The 6,000-nt window shown below is 38.1% G+C and overlaps 1 long non-coding RNA gene across 1 annotated transcript; it reads right to left on the bottom strand.

Moving 5' to 3' along the window:
• Positions 1–1,336: 1,336 nt before the first annotated feature.
• Positions 1,337–2,058, bottom strand: LOC146522995 (uncharacterized). Its single transcript, XR_014871158.1, has 2 exons — positions 1,582–2,058; positions 1,337–1,421 (listed from the first exon to the last, which is right to left on the bottom strand). It is a non-coding gene; the product is annotated as an uncharacterized LOC146522995 (long non-coding RNA).
• Between the last annotated feature and the right edge of the window lie 3,942 nt (positions 2,059–6,000).

Raw genomic sequence — 6,000 nt, 5'->3', positions numbered from 1 at the left:
ATTTACCAACATCAAGAAGTCACAAGCAAAGAAAGACCACACCATGGTGCATGTTTGAACAAGGAAAGTTTACTGAACAAGATTATTTATTAAACAAATAAACCACATTTTTTTTAACCCCCAAAAATACACCTTCAAAGCAACACAACGGTGGCCCAATATCAGACAGAACTCCACTCTGTAGAGTGAGCAATCATAATGAAGCAGTTGGTTTTATTTTGTGGATTCAAGCTGCTCTTCATATTTTTGGCCACCAGATGTCACCAGAGAGGATTGTGTTGAAAAGCTTTGAGTAATGAACCATTTTTCAATACAAGCTTCAGTGTTTCAGAAAGCTTCATATGGCCATCACTACTAAACAGCAAACCTGAACACAAAGGAAGGTGGGCGATGGCACATGAAGGCTGACAGCAGGGAGAACACACGGTTGATACACAGACAGACCAGCAATCAGCACAAAAGTAGACACGACTTAAATACACACAGAAGAACACAGGGAGATTACACACAGGTGGGGAACACAGCTGGACCTGATAAGCCTGACGAGACGGGGGGAAGCAAAACTGAATACAATAAAATAAGACATGGACCTTCAAAGTAAAATAGGAAACAAGAAACAATTCACAAAGACAGACTTGACACTGAACTAAACCTACACTAAACACGAGGGCACAAGACACAAAACCTAAAAACAAAACCCTAAACCACAACAAACTGAAACATAGAATTATAATATTCAGAACGGGATAACTAAAGAATCAGAACATAAACCATAATACAGATAAATACAAAAATACAAGAAACTGAAAATGCTGGGTCAAAATGACCTAGAACCATGACAGTTACATTAACAAATGTTATGTCAGTGGAACTAATTCCTTTAGTATTGCTCAGTCAGAAAAATCAAGTTATCTTAATATCATGTACTCATAATGAACAACTTGCCCTAACTTAGTCTGAACCAAATCTGATGAGACAAGACAGCGAGGGCTTAAAACTGAATACACTCACACATGACTGTTAAAGTAAAACAGGAAATTCAAGACAGACATGGAAATGCAGACATGACACTGAGACATGACTGACTGGAAAAAACACACAGAACACGGGAAAGGCAAGGTAAGAAGAACCAAGGGCTCTCCAGAGCCGCCAGCGGAAGCAGCAGGTGGTGAAGCTGCAGGCGATGGCTGGACCGGCTCTCCACAGCCTCCACTGCTGTTTAATTTGGCACATTGACTCAACAAAGAGATACATCACCTGATCTTTGTGTCACAGTTTTTTCTTTTTCTTTTTTTTCATGGTGAATGTATTTGTCCTTTACTCATCATTATCCAAACATACTGTTGGCAAAACATGCCAACAGTATGTTTCTTTTTTCTTCCCAGTTCTGACTGAGGACACACCTGAAATTGAGGAGCAACCTGAAGAGCAATTCGGCGAACAGCCAATTGGAAAATGAGACAGAAAAGGACAGTTAGGAATGACTTCCATGTAAAATAAAAGTCATTAGATTGTCTATTAGTACACCAATGAACAATGATTTTCATCTAGGAAGGAGAAGTGTATAAAACAGTGACAGACTTCCCCAATTCAGGTTTCTGCATGAATGCTGTTACTCCTCTTGCAAGATAAAATGAAGCTTTACGTCTCTGCTGGGTCTATGTTTGTCATTTGATATTTCTCCTACAGTACCTTGGGAACTCTAGGTGTTCTGAATACTCTGACAGCTCTGGATGCATAGTCAGGGGTTGAACTCAGCTGCTTCCTCTGGTGACTGGAGGATTCCCTTACCCTGGGACAGTGTGGGTGCAGAGGTTAGCTGGACAGTAGTCATTCTCACCAGAGGAACAGGTACGGATGCAACAATAGACTGCGTCCTGACCACCCTGAATGATTCCTTTCAATTTTTAATTCAGTTTTATTTATATTGCGCCACTTCACATAATAATATATGACTTACTCTGTGTACTGTAATATGAGAATGTTTACAAAGCCACTGTATCAGTTAAAGAATCACCTCTCCATTTGCTACCAACTCCTATTAAACAAACACAGCTCAATTAGGGGTGGGTTTTTATAATCGATTTATCGATTAAAATCGATTCTGGCTTGGATAACGTAAAATCGATTCATTAAAATCCTGAATCGATTTTTTAATATAAATTTATTTTGCCCGAAATGCCAGAATCTCTGGTGAAATCTCACAAAATTTCAACAACCACCAAACAGCTAAGACAATAAATGAGAGCAGGAACACGGATTCTGCACAAAACACACAGCGCAACCCGCGGATCAGAATCAGTTAGATGTCGCCTTTCTCATGGTCGGGGCTGAAAGCCGACAGCTCGCTGATTCTGATCTGTCGGCGGATCCGCGCTTTGTGTTCACGTCCTTTATGCGCTGATTCTAAAGCTGTTAGTTTGATGTCTCTCCAAATAATATTGACGAACCAGCAGCAAAAGAAGATCCAAACTAGGCTTCACATAAACATCGTCATGTATTCACTCTGACTTTTACTGTTTTGCTTCGACCACGATGCACAGCTCTCTCCCTCTCTCTCCCTCTCTCTCTCTGTACTGTTTTCTTGATTATTCGCTTGCTTGTTACGCACAAGTCTACCGTTGTTTACAGCGCTGTCGGCTGACGTTTTTTTTCTTTTCGTTTTACTTACTTCCGAAAAGAAAACCTAATTTCTGCCGTTCAATACTGAACAAATTTAAACTTTTTAAAATTATGCAAAATGCAAAACGCTTAGCCATGTCTCTAATAAAACCGCTGTAACTTCAGAGGTAATGTTCATGTGTTGATTAATGGTTTTCTTTCGTTTTTGATCTACTGCAGAATATTTTTATAAAATCCCAGAACAGGAAAATCACCTTCATGTTTTTCTGTGTTTTATCTTCAGCTATTTTGACACAAAGACATCTGCTGTGATGCTCACACCTTTGATAAAGTCTTGCGTATGTCAGCATCCTTTTTATAGATACAAAAATATGTAAATGTACTGATCTGAATTATAATATTTCTGACTGTCAAAATTTCCCAGATTCAAATCGAAGTGAATCGAATCGAATCGAATTAAATCGAATCGTGGATCGAATCGATTCGGGACCTTGTGAATCGGAATTGAATCGATTCTAGAAATCAGTGACGATACCCAGCTCTAAGCTCAATGTCATCACAGCTCATTAATAACTTTGCTATATGACTGATCTATTTTGAAACATCTCTTTATATTTCCAATGTTAGTTTCTGTTGCTTTATCTCACAAGTAGTCAGTAGGTATGCAGATTTTATTTCTCAGACTAACTGTGTGACAGTTCAGTGTAAACTGTTCTTTCAATATCGTGTTTAAACTTCAAAGAGAGTTCAATCTGTAAAAATTGTAAACGTGTCAGTTAAAAGAGGAGATTCAGATTAGAGATCTCTGCTGCCACCTTCTGATGAAAATGCTTTGTGCTCCACAAAAAAAGTAAAGTTGTGGCTGTGTCTCAGTTTTTCCAGATGATAAAGTATTTTTAATTTCTTTAATTGGTAGTTCATTGCCCAACCTTCCCTGTATTTATAAAATAGAGAGTGTCTGTTTACAGAAATGTTACCAGAAAATAGTCAATACAATATAATATAAATACAAATTGACAATATACAATTGTCAACCTGAAAAATATTTCAAAGAATTTCAAAATATTTCTGGTAAGAAAGAAAAGAAAGAAAGGGGAACACATATTTAAAATGTCCAGTACACAAAAATGAGATGCCATCCATGTTCTCTTGTCCAATTCAGGGTTGTGGAAGGCGCAGCACCACTGTCCTTTGCAGCATTCATCAATAATTGACCTCTAACCATGCAAAGATCCAGCCTCTCCTGCATCACCAAGCCACCTGCTTGCATACTGAAAAATTCAAAGCTTTGAAAGAACTGGTGGAGAAGGAATTTTGACTTTTTCCCTCTCTTTTATTATAGTTTGGAAACTAGAGATCAACACCAAAGACTCAAGTTTTTAATGTATTTTTTAAATTTTTTAATCTTTGTTTCCTTTGGGTCTTTTTCTTCTCCACAAATCAAAGATAGCCAATTCTAGCATTCTGCTCTGGTTTGTTTCATTTAAAAACTGCTAAATAAGAATGAAAGCTGAATTTACCTGAAGGGTAACGGCCGAGCATACCTACTCCTCGTGTTGCTTCAAAGTAACATCTGGAGTGGCTCTTTTTTAAATGCACATGCTACTACTTGGGAAAAATGCACCTCTGCAGTGATTGATCAAAACTTTTACTGGTCAAAATAAAACTGGCCTAATGTTCACATTGGGGTGATCGTGTTCATGCTATACTAACCAGTTTTCCTCAACTGGATGAAAGTGCTTTAAAACAGGAAATTGCATGTTTAGCTTAAGAAATGCATCAGGGGATTATCAGATGGTGACTGGTTGTAGTAATAGAAGCCATGCTGAAACAAAGTAATGATTAAAAATGTCATTATCAATGCTTTTATCTGCCACTTTTATTAAGGAGAGAATGATATTGTGTTTCACAGACAAAAAAATAAAGTCCTCCTAGATTTTACATGGGTGGTGACCGGTCTATAAAAATATAATAGCCCTGGTGTCTCAAATTCTTTTAACTGGTTAATATATAACTGTTTGCAAGATGCTTAACAAACAAGCAAAATAAAGTTACCACAACATCTTCTACTCCACTGTTTGGATTGCAGGCAAACAGCAAGAGTTAAAGAACATGCAGAATTATTCTTTATAATGTCTGACCTTACCAGTTTTTAAAGGATTCTCGCTTCATCTTATTTTAGAACAAACAGTGTGAAATCATTTAGAGATTTGAGATAACTAGATGCATATACAAGGACCTATTAACCCTGATTCTTTTGTCCCCGTGACAGAACAGAGAAAACCGACTCATAGTGTGTTAAAAGCCAAGAAATGCGCCGTATTTGATAGCTTGCTGCGAGACCTCACACCGAGCACATCTACTGCGGGTGTGGTGCCTGTTATTGGACCCGGAGTTAGCAACATCCCCCAAAAACCCAAAGAGGAGAGTCCTGGCCCCTAGCCCTGCCAGTGTAGCAGAAATGATGAGGATGATGATGGCAGCAGCAGTCGTTCTTCTCTGCGTGAGTAGCTTAATGTTGTTCATGTGTAATTTACGCTGAGTAGGCTAACCACGTTATTACATTAATGCATGTAAGGTGAACTAGCAACAGTTACATGCAGCTGTCTTCTTGTTTAATGTCAGATACTCCCTTCACCCTGGCCAAAAAAGCTAAAATGACCAAAGAAAAAGTGGAAAACAGTTAAACATGAGAGGTTTTTGGACAAAGTTTGTGTTTTTTCCATTGTTTAAGCACTGCTTCCAGCAAAGAGTGATGCCATAAATCCCCTATAGCTGCAGAAAAGGCTAACATTGTTATCTTTTTACAAAAAAACAGCTGAACATGAGAGGTTTTTGGACCAATTTTGTGTTCTCCATTCTTTAAGCACTGGTTTGAGCACCGTTTAAGCACCGGCACCGTTTCAAAAGTACCGGTTTGGTACTGGTATCGGATAAAACCTAAACGATACCCATCCCTACTCATGACCTAAAAACAATCCAACATTTCCATCAAGGGGCTTTTATAATACGTATATTAAATATATTTCTGCACATATACAGCAACAATACAGTTTGCCTTTAAACTGTTATGACAAAAACGCCACTGTGTTATTCTCAGTTAGTTTATAATATTTATTTGGTTTTAGTATAATACTGAAATGCTGTTGCCTTAATATTACATTTTGGCCACATATCTGTGGACCATAAAGGTTATGCTCACACTCTGCAATTTATCCAAACAGTAGTATATGTGGCAGATACATTCACCATATTGGGCTGATTTTGTTTTTTGAAAGTAAACAATGATGTCATGATCCTGGGTCTTGAGCCAGCAACTATGTGAACTGTTGTGCTATCAGTCCCCGAGCTGATGTTTTGGACTCTGCTCCTGTGAGT

Source organism: Neolamprologus multifasciatus, chromosome 3 (genome assembly GCF_963576455.1).
Source record: "Neolamprologus multifasciatus chromosome 3, fNeoMul1.2, whole genome shotgun sequence".
Classification (NCBI taxonomy): domain Eukaryota; kingdom Metazoa; phylum Chordata; class Actinopteri; order Cichliformes; family Cichlidae; genus Neolamprologus; species Neolamprologus multifasciatus.
This window is presented reverse-complemented; position numbering and strand designations above follow the sequence as displayed.